At 46.8% G+C, this 11,697-nt stretch overlaps 1 long non-coding RNA gene across 1 annotated transcript; it reads left to right on the forward strand.

The window, feature by feature from the left end:
* The first annotated feature begins 2,633 nt into the window (after nt 1-2,633).
* Nucleotides 2,634-3,357, forward strand: LOC123172407 (uncharacterized). The gene is made up of 2 exons (XR_006485573.1): nt 2,634-2,864; nt 3,038-3,357. It is a non-coding gene; the product is annotated as an uncharacterized lncRNA (long non-coding RNA).
* Nucleotides 3,358-11,697: the final 8,340 nt, after the last annotated feature.

Here is an 11,697-nt window from a genome sequence, read left to right on the forward strand (position 1 = left end):
ACACGCTCTGGGTGCATCCATACACCCTCCCCCACCCAAGAACCTTTGATGAACATATCAACAGAAAAACACGGTGCCAGTGATCCCCGGCAGCAAGAGAAACAAGAACATGCGGTAGTCTAGCAAGAAATAGAAAAGGCATTGCCGCCGTCATCACCCCTCCCAAGCTAGAGTCGCAAAACGTTGTTGTAGACAATCGGAAAGTTATCATCTTAAGGCCCCGTAAGACTAGCGCATCAGAACAGCAACCGCAATCGATGAAGAGATACGCAGATCGGAAGGACCCAACTTGAAGACACACGCAAACACAAGCACCGACCGAATCATGAGAGTTTCATTGGAGCCACACCTCCACACGCCCTCCGACGGTACTAGACGAACCACCAGAATGGGGGCTAGGTGGAGAAAACCTTATTCCGTCTTGGCTTCAAGGAGTCGCCATCGTCTCGTCTTACTGAGCAGGATACAAACCCTAACAAAACCAAAAAATTGTCTAAAAATGAAGCCCTCTTACCGGCAAAGGCTAGGATCCACCGCGCCCCCATGGCCCTAGGGCTACCGGAGACGAGGTGGACCCACGGCGGCGCCGGTGGGAGACGAAGGAACCCAGCTTTTTTGGAGGAGGCGGCAGCGGCTGCATAAGCGACTACATATATATTCACATGTCTTCTAATTTTTACCAGCTCAACGTCTTAGCATGGCATCATAGGAAAAGTAAATCTATAGGTGAAGGTACAAACCAGTGAAGGATCCACCTCTCGTCCCATTGTGAAGATTGGTGCAGCCAATCCTGGTATAATGTTGTGAATGTTTGCTGAGATTGGAGTGGCACATGAAGCTGCAGTGGCGTAGTCCATGGATCACCCTGTAATTTGGCCCATTACTTCTCTATATAGTATATGCTAATTAACAAAAAAAATTATCTTTGCTTGCATCGGCCAGGGCCCAAGCCCAAAATACAAGGACTGCAGCTGATCCGATCGCTAGGCTTTGTCGTTGAAACCTCCTATATGCCGCTCGTTGCGGCAAAAGGTCGGGGTTTCGCACAGGGGCGGCTAACCTGGGCCGGCTCCTTTACAGTGGCACGCGACGGCATCATGTTCGCGAGATGGAAAAAACAAAAAACAAAAGTGAGTGCTCTATGATTCGATCCCACGACCTCCTTGCAAATCGTGACCTGCACTAGCCGCTGCGACAGAGAAACGTTTGCGAAAATTTTGCAGCACCACACTTGAAAAAGCAAACGACAGCGGCAAAAAACAACGGTTCCTTCAAATTCCAAGCATGTAAAGTTCGTGACAGGACTCAAACCGACGACCTACTACAAGTGATCAACGTCACTAACCACCGTAATCCCTAAAGATTAGTGTCCAAAATGGCAACCCAGTTTATATGAACTTTTTTTTTTGCAATTTCAAACGTGATTTTCTTCTTTGATATTTCTCAACAAATTTTAAAACTCTACCAATTTGTGAAAACACAGCAATTCTTGGGAATCTCCAAGCACATTTTCAAAAAAAGGAACAAATTTGGAAACACGAACATTTTTCAAAATTATGAACAAATTTTCGAAAAAGAGGAACAAATAATGGTAACACCATTTTTTTTGAATTTACAAACAATATTTGCAAAACCCGAACATAATTTTAATTGGCGAACAAATTTTTTAAATAAGAACCTTTATTGAATTTGTGAACAAATTCAGAAAGCAGGAACATTTTTGAAATTCACGAACATTTTTTGAATTTGTGAACCAAAAATTACAAAATGCAAACATTTTTCGAAATTCACTAAACAAATTCTAAAATTTGAAAACTTGAACATTTTCCAAATTAGTCAATAAATTTTGAAATTGGGAACATTTTTCGAAATTCCCGAACATTTTTGAAATTTCTCAACAAATTTAATAAATATCAATATCTTTCGAATTTGTGAACTTTTTTAAAGTGAGAACATTTTTGAAATAACCAAACATTTTTGGAACTTTATAACAAATTATGAATACATGAACAGTTTTTGAATTTGTGAACCAATTTTCAAAGTGGGAAGTTTTTTGAAATTTATGAATATTGCATGAATTCGTAAAAGAAAACTGCAAACATTTTAAAAATTTAAATCCCACCCTATTTCGAACATTTTTTGAATAAAAGGGAACAAAATTTGTAATTCTTGAACATTTTTTTAATATAATGGTACAAAATTTGGAAACTTGAGCAAATTTTGGAGAGTTGAACATTTTTGAATAAATATTTACAAAGAGTTTTTAAAACCAGTAAAACATAAAACATAAAGAAAATAATGAAACACTGAAGAAAAGGGCAAAAAGAAACAACTAACAAAAAACGAGTAAAAGAAAAGGAAAAACGAAAAATAAAACATAAAGAAAATAATGAAACACTGACGAAAACCATAAAAGAAACAACAGGAAAAAAAGAAAAAAGAGAAAACTAGATCTGGACCAGTTGGGAACCTTCTAGAAGGTTCCCAAAACCAGGATCAGTGTAACGCGCAACGGGCCAGCCCATTTAATCGCTCGCTTCACGCTGCTGTGTGTTTGCACGACAACTTGACGCAGCGAGCGTCCAATAGGGTTTTCCTTTCTCGTTTGCTTCGTATTCTTTATGCCCCCAGCCTCCCAGAAAAACTCTCCTCGTTTCCTTCGTATCCTATATGATTACTCGAACCGACGCATGGCCGGCAAACCCTAGCGAGGGACGGAGGCAGCACAAGCCGGTGATTAACGGCCGGCGGTGGGCAGGTAGAGGCAGATTGGAGGAGTGCGCTAGGGGCCGCGGCGCCCTGGCGGCTGGCAACACGCGCACTGTAGACCACATAGGAGCTCACTCTCATCTTCTCCGATTAAAGTATAATCTCTATCTTTTTTTAATTCAAAGTATAGTTTGCCTTTAAGATTTAAACAAGTTTACTCGTGATTGCAAATTAGAAATCGGAACTGATTTATTGAAATGATTGATTAACGATTATTATGTATTGAATCAGACATACAATTAACGGATCGAACTTCTTTTTATTGCAGAATTGTTGCAAAACGAAAAAGGCACGGATACATTGTATCTCTTTTTATGCAATACGCAACAAAGAAGAGGGTTGATCCTCCGTTTTCATAACCTTCTCCGACACCGGTCGCAGCCATGGCAGAAGAGCCAAGATGATACAATAGATACTTTCATGGCATTGAAAAGGCGTGATTCCGGCAAATAAGGTGTGTTATTTTCTTATGCAAATTCAGAAATTAAACTGTGAATTTTCATATTCTTTGTAAGACCTCATTGATGTAAGTTTTGATAAATTCCGTATGATATGTTGGTATGCTTTGTTTGTGGTGTATTTTTTCTATCAGTTTGACCACAATGGCATAAAATCCTAGCTACGCCACTATGAAGCTATGATCCTTGCTGAGAAGATGGAGATTATTTGATCATGTTATTATGTAAAGACCTGAACGATGATGCTGAGTAATGAATTATTAATTACATCCATTTTTGGGGAAAAAGAGAGAGGGCACTTAGGCTAGTCGTAGTGGGGATTATCATATACTAGTATCATGCATACAATACTATTATATGATACTACATCCGTAGTGCATAGTATTATTATAGATTATTATCATATCTAGTCTCATTTATTGACATGCATGACACATAGTAGCATGAAATTTATTATGATACAGTATCATAATATGATACTCAACCTTTTTCTTTTTCATTTAATTCTACGTGACCTCATTAGGCTGGTCGTCGTGGGAGCATCATAGCTAGCATCATGCATACTAACTAGGCAATTTAGATGAGGTGGCATAGAATTAGATGAAGAAAGAGAGGGTTCAGTATCATATCATGATACCGTATCATAATAAATGCTATACCATTATGTATCATGCAAGGCAAATAATAAAGTCATACATGATAGTATTATATGATACTATGCATTAGGGGATAGTATCATACACTAGTATCAAGCATGATACTAACTTATAATACTACCTGAGGGAGTCCTGGACTAGGGGGTGTTCGGATGGCCGAACTATCATCATCGGCCGGACTCCAAGACTATGAAGATACAAGATTGAAGACTTCGTTCCGTGTCCGGATAGGACTTTCCTTGGCGTGAAAGGCAAGCTTGGCAATACGGATATGTAGATCTCCTACCATTGTAACCGACTCTGTGTAACCCTAGCCCTCTCCGGTGTCTATATAAACCGGAGGGTTTTAGTCCGTAGGACAATAATCATAACAACAATCATACCATAGGCTAGCTTCTAGGGTTTAGCCTCCTTGATCTCGTGGTAGATCCACTCTTGTACTACCCATATCATCAATATCAATCAAGCAGGAGTAGGTTTTACCTCCATCGAGAGGGCCCGAACCTGGGTAAAAACATCGTGTCCCTTGTCTCCTGTTACCATCCGCCTAGACGCACAGTTCGGGACCCCCTACCCGAGATCCACCGGTTTTGACACCGACATTGGTGCTTTCATTGAGAGTTCCTCTGTGCCGTCACGATCAGGGAGGATGCCTCTTCCTGTCTTTAAAGACGGTACCATTGCCAAAGGAGCTTTGGCCGCCGGCCAAACTATCCGGCTAGGTGGTTTTCTTATGACCGCCTGTTCGGCCGCTGCTCCGACGATGACCTCTCGGGTCATCAAAAGCGATCTTCATGTCAACTTGAAATTCACCGAGCAGCTAGATCCGATGGAGCTCTCTTCCGTAAACGAGCTCTTGGATCACTTCGCCGCCCTAGGAGTCGCTACAGACTACAATCAGATTGGGCTTAAAACCGATCTGAGAGAGATTGACTCTCCCCAGGTTACCCATCACGTTGCTGTGGTAGAAGAACAACGCGGCGATTCTTCCTCTGTATTAAAAACCATTTATGTCTGGACTCCTGACCCCTCCATGCCGGATTCCCGCGGAGGGACGGACGTCAATCAAGTACTGAACCTAAAGTCAGACAGCAGACCAGATTCGTTGGACGACATCCAGCAATCCAAGCTTCCAAATTCGGAAACTTTTCGGCCCTTGAGCCTCAAGTTGGGTAGGGTTCCGGACTTAATTCCACCCGCCCACCCAAACATAAGCGATCTATCTCAAATCCGGCAAGAGCCCGCTGAAACAGTACATCATTACTGGGCCAGATTCCTTCTAGTCATGGACAGGATAAAGGACTGCCGTGAGGAAAACGTAATTTCAATTTTCTGCAACAATTGCACGGACAAGGGAATCTTGAACGCCGTAAGTCATCGCGAAATTACATGCTTCGCCGACCTGGCGTCCATAGTACGAAAGTACTGTGCGATGGAGAGTGTCCGGAAAACCGAAACTAAGTATTGGGACAATCCAGCTCCGAACACAACCCCAGTCCGAAACAAAAGGGTTCATTATGCTCAGGCACACGGGACAAAAACCAAAAAGCAAAAACCCCATAAAGGGCACGGAACCGTATTGGAGGGATGGCTCAGCGGACCCTGTAAAATTCATAGTACAGAGGGCGCCACTCCAACTCATAGCCTTCGAGCATGTTGGATACTGCGGCAGGTGGCCAAAAGTGGCGAAGAGCTTCTAGCCCCGGAGAACCACCCCATTAGTACCAGTACGGTATTAACAGTCTTCGAGACTTTCACATCAAATAATATGCGGAAACGAACAATCCGCAGCCTCGCCGAAGTCTACCAAGTAGCAGCAACAAATCCATGGAGTGACACGGCTATCACCTTCAACGCCAGCGACGAACCTAAATTCCGAACAGCCCGAGCACCAGCCGCATTGGTCCTTAGTCCAATAGTGGACGGCTTTCGCCTTACCAAGGTACTCATGGATGGCGGCAGCGGATTAAACCTCATCTACGAGGAAACCCTTTGAAAAATGGAAATAGACTGGAGCCGCATTGAGCGAAGCAGCACAACCTCTAGAGGAATAATCCCTTGTCGTGAAGCGCGCTGCATAGGAAAAATTACACTTGATGTGGTGTTCGGCTCGCCGGACAATTACAGGTCCGAGGAGGTCACGTTCCAAGTGGCCCCGTTCAGCAGCGGATATCACGCTTTATTAGGACGAGAGGCATTCACAATTTTCCAAGCCATACCCCATTACGGGTACATGAAGCTTAAAATGCCCGGGCCCAATGGAACCATCACTCTTTTCAGTAATCCGGACATAGCACTCCGCGCCGAAAACAAGACAGCCGCACTAGCCCTAGAGGCACTATCCGAAGCCCTAGCGGCAGAGGAACTCACTGCGCTACGCTCTACGGTGAACAGGGACGATGTGATACTCGATAAGAGATCCAAGTCCACCTCTTTTAAACTAGCGGACGACATAGTCAAATTCCAGGTCCATCCAACGGACCCCACAAAGACGGCCTCCATTGGGGCACAGTTAAGCCCTGATGTAGACGCCGCACTACGAGAATTCCTTCGGAAGAATTGGGACATCTTTGCCTGGAACCCTTCAGATATGCCAGGAATCCCACGCAGATTGGCAGAACACAGCCTAAACATCCTAAAAGGATTCAAGCCAGTCAAATAGGCCCTTCGGCGATTTTCCGAACCCAAAAGACAGGCAATGGGAGAGGATCTAGCCAAACTATTGGAAGCCGGATTCATCAGAGACATCAAACATCCGGACTGGCTAGCGAACCTGGTAATGGTACCAAAAAAGGACAAATCCTGGCGCCTTTGTGTCGATTTTAAAGACCTTAACAAGGCCTGTCCAAAGGATCCTTTCCCCCTTCCCCGCATCGACCAAATCATCGATGCTACCGCAGGGCACGATTCATTGTGCTTCCTCGATGCATACTCCGGCTACCATCAAATCAAGATGGCGGAGGCAGACCAAGCCGCAACGGCATTCATTACTCCATACGGACCATTCTGCTTCAACACAATGCCCTTCGGACTCAAAAACGCCGGCGCAACATATCAGCGTATGATTCAAACATGTCTGGCTACCCAGATCGGCAAAACAGTGGAGGCATACGTAGATGACGTGGTCATCAAAACCAAACACGTCGAAACTCTAGTAGACGACTTGAGGCTCACATTCAACAACCTCCGAGCATATGACATTAAGCTCAACCCGGAAAAATGCGTTTTCGGCGTACCAGCCGGAAAGCTCTTGGGGTTCATTGTATCCGGTAGAGGAATTGAAGCAAACCCAGCCAAGATCCGAGCTCTGTCACAGCTGAATATCCCAAAAGACCTCAAACAAATACAAAAATTGACTGGATGCGTGGCGGCTCTAAGCCGCTTCATCTCCCGTTTGGGAGAAAAGGCATTGCCCCTCTATCGCCTCCTCAGGCGCACCGAACACTTTGAATGGACGGATGCTGCCACGGCCGGACTCGAAGAAATAAAGGCCATATTGGCAACTAATCCGGTCCTGGCCGCGCCCAATTTGGGCGAACCAATGTTGTTATATATCGCGGCAACACATCAAGTTGTAAGCGCGGTGCTCGTCGTCGAACGAGAAATAGAAGGGCATAAATTCCCTCTACAAAAACCAGTGTACTACGTATCCACTGTCTTAACTCCATGCAAGTCCCGGTACCCGCATTATCAAAAGATAGCATACGCGGTGTTCATGGCATCCCGGAAGCTGCGACACTACTTTCAAGAGTGTTCGATAACAATGGCCTCCGAAGTACCCCTCAACGACATCATAAACAACCGCGACGCGACGGGCAGGATTGCAAAATGGGCCATCGAGCTCTTACCATTCGACATAACCTACAAACCATGGTGAGCTACAAAGTCGCAAGTCTTGGCTGACTTCATCGCTGAATGGACCGGAGCCGAACTCCCTAAAGAGTACGGCGCATACTCCAATTGGATCATGCATTTCGACGGCTCTAAAATGTTGGCCGGCTTGGGGGCTGGCGTCGTTCTGACATCCCCAACCGGAGACACAGTCCAATACGTACTTCAAATAATGTACACGGACTCCAACAACGCAGCCGAATACGAGGCCCTTCCACATGGTCTCCGGATGGCAATCTCCATGGGCATTCAACGCCTTGAGGTCCGCGGGGATTCAAACCTCGCAATATCACAAGTAAATGGAGACTTTGATGCCAAAGATCCGAAAATGGCAGCCTACCGTAACGCCGTCTTAAAAATGTCAGCTCGGTTCGAAGGACTCGAATTCCACCACGTAGCTCGGGATAATAACCAGGCGGCCGACGTGTTGGCACGCATCGGTGCAAAGCGCGACGCCGTCCCTCCAAACATCTTCCTAGAGCGGTTCTTTAAGCCATCCGTAGTATGGGAAGAGGGGTCCAGAAACAACAATCCGGAACCAACCGCACCGCCCAACAACAAATATTCTGACACAACCGGTGGCTCAGCCAATGACATAACACCTTCAGCCCACGAAATAATGGCAGTCATTGCCCCGTGGACGGAACCATTCCTATCCTACTTAATTAGGCAGGAACTTCCCGAAGACCAAAATGAGGCCCGCTGCATAGTTCGGCGATCTAAAGCCTACAAGGTCCATGAGGGAGAACTTTATAAGAAAAGCACAACCGGAGTCCTTCAAAGGTGCATCTCCGAAGAGGAAGGGCGAAATCTTCTGGCTGAAATTCACACCGGACTAGGCGGACACCACGCTGCAGCCCGGGCCCTTGTAGGTAAGGCCTTCCGGTACAGGATTTTATTGGCCGACGGCCCGGGCAGATGCTCAGGACTTAGTCCAACGATGTGTCGGTTGTCAGCTCTTTGCTAATCAGAGCCACATGCCACCCACCACCCTCAAAACTATACCCATCACCTGGCCGTTTGCAGTCTGGGGGCTTGGCATGGTTGGACCCCTTAAAGGGGGAACCCACAAGCAAAAATACCTATTGGTCATGGTGGACAAATTCACCAAATGGATAGAGGCCAAGCCAGTTAAAATGGCCGAATCCGGACCTGTGATAGACTTCATATCCAGGGTAGTACACCGTTACGGTATCCCCCACAGCATCATCACCGATAACGGTATGAACTTCACAGCCGACGAGGTTAAACTCTAGTGCAAAAATATGGGCATTAAGCTCGACTACGCTTCAGTCTATCACCCTCAAACCAATGGTCAAGTTGAACGAGCAAATGGTCTAATCATGAGCGGCATCAAACCCAGATTAGTGTGGTCCCTTACGGAATCTAACACGCACTGGGTAGAGGAGCTCGACTTCGTACTCTGGGGGCTGCGGACCACGCCAAACCATACTACCGGATTCACACCATTCTTTATGGTATACGGCGCAGAGGCAGTTTTGCCCTGCGATATAATTCATGACTCACCTCGAGTGCGCATGTACGAAGAAAGAGAAGCCGAGTTGGATCGGCAGGACAGCTTAGACGCATTGGAGGAGGATCGCGACATGGCAAAGGCTCGTTCCGCATTCTATCAGCAGCAGGCTCGAAGATATCAAAGCAGAGAAGTACAGGCTAAAACTTACAATGTTGGCGAACTAGTTCTACGCTTGCCGGACAAGAAAAAGGACAAACTCAAGCCCAAATGGGAAGGTCCCTTTATCATCGACCAAGTCCTGACCGGCGGAGCATACCGTCTGCGAAACACATCGGACAACCGACTCGAGCTGAACCCATGGAACGCAGCCCGCCTCTGAAGATTCTACGCCTAGCGCCGGACTCAGAGTTCGTCTCCTTCCTCCGTCCACATTTTATACTTCAGTTGTCTTTTGTTTCTCTCTTTTCTCCCCACCTTTTCGTAAAGCCTTTGAGGGCTGATCTGCGAATTGTTCGCACACACTTGACGTGCCACTCGCACTCATTATACCTGGGGGCTTCTTTAACAGAAGCTTATTTATACGGGCTTTATGCCCAACACATGTGTCAAACTTCCGCATGTACCTTTTATTCACCATTATATGCATCGATATGACTTAAGTTTTGGCCAAGCTAGGTTGCCTGGCTCCTGTGCTTACCCCTACGTTCCCTATTGTTCGGCTAGGAGGTAAAGGGAGCACCTCTGCGATTGTTACTGCCGGGTCAGCCGGATGTGTACATCAGACTGGGTGAAGCCGAAAGCTAGCATTCTTAAGGGAATATTCGGTCGGTGACTTGAAATATGATTTCTTATTCATTCATTTATCTGCCCCCAGATGCTTTTCTGCTCTTTTCGCAGTCCGGACATGCACTTTAGGGCATGCCTCCTAGGGAAAGGAACCCCTAACGGAACTATTCTCCCTGGAAGATGTTTCTTACTAACCATGTAATATAACATAACTAGTTGGGCACTTGTCTGATAAAGCACTAATGACCCCTACGCCTGGTCTCCATGCATGCCCCGGTTTTTTGCATAATCGCGAGGGTATTCGGACACACTCCGGACCGTTGGGTCCCGAGGTTGAAGCGAAAAGGTCCGCAAAGACAAACGATCTACAATCCGGCTAGAAGGCATTATACATGTCATTTTAAAAATACATCGTCACATTGACTGATGGTACTCCTCTTCAATCCCATCTAACAGGCTGTCTAATTTACATTCCCGTTGGGAATACTTAGCGGCCACCTCTACTTGGCCGTACACTAAGCTCACAGGTATCTCCTTCCCATCGGGCCCCACAGGTCCGACCTCGGCCATGTGGTTCGGATCCGCCTTCTTGTACCGCGTCTTCACCATGGCCCAGGCCTCCCTGGCGCCTTGACGACAAGCCGATATCTTCCATAAATGGAAGCGCTGCCGTGCTCCCTGAAGCTTCTCCGCAAGCCCTCCAAGACCCTCGGGTAGGGAGACGGACGGCCATAAGGCCTGGGCGAGGCTACTCATCGCCTGCCGAACACGTTCGAGCAGTTGCAGCAGCTCGGGAAGTTGATCACCCATTGAACCAGGCATTTCCTCCGCAGGGCGACCTGTGAGCACACCTACAGACACATTTCTGTCAATCGACTTCCTCGCCGAAGTCTTCTTTTCAAAAGAGTTTGCTCAAGCACTTACTGTAGATGCCGTGACGAAGCCGCTGATTCTCCTTCACGGAGCCAGACAGCTGGGCCCGAACACCTTTCAGCTCTTCTCCAAGCTAGGTGTGGGCATCTTGGAGTTTGTTCCTCTCCTGCTGCACCTTCATAAGCACCCTCTCACCGGCCTTCAGCTGGCGCAGTAGCTGTTGCTTGTCCGGATAAAGTCTGGCAACATCTGCAATATTATTGTCAGACTTATACGCACGCCGCACACCACTTATCTTTTTGAAATATGTGTTACCGGAGGGGGGGTCTCTGTGTCTCCTCCTGCAGCGGCTAGTGCGGCCTCAAGTTGAGCCTTGCACTCTTGTAGCTCCTGGGACAATTGGGTATTCTTCTTCGTAAGATCCTGCATATCAAATGATCCTTAAATCAGTTATTTTAACTACTTTAAGTCTCGGGGGCTACTGGCATATACAACTATTAAAATCCCTTACCCGTATGTCTTTCACATACTGCTCTGTGGCTCTGGTTAAACCATCTTGAGTGGCACGGAGGTGCGTGTCTCCCGCGTTAAAGGCATTCAACGCCTTCGGGGAGAAACACGCGTCACGAAGAACTGTCCGGCGGCGCCTGTGATTCATGGCGCTCTCCACCTCAGACCTGGTGGCGGACAGCCTGTCGGCATCCTCCGTTGGAGGAGCATCCGGCTCGCGCCTTGCGCTCGCCTCCCCCTCTGGACCAGGTGTTGGAGCCTGGCTGGCGGAGGCTTG

The sequence above is a fragment of the Triticum aestivum genome, unplaced genomic scaffold (assembly GCF_018294505.1).
Source record: "Triticum aestivum cultivar Chinese Spring unplaced genomic scaffold, IWGSC CS RefSeq v2.1 scaffold50531, whole genome shotgun sequence".
NCBI classification, from domain to species: Eukaryota; Viridiplantae; Streptophyta; class Magnoliopsida; order Poales; family Poaceae; genus Triticum; species Triticum aestivum.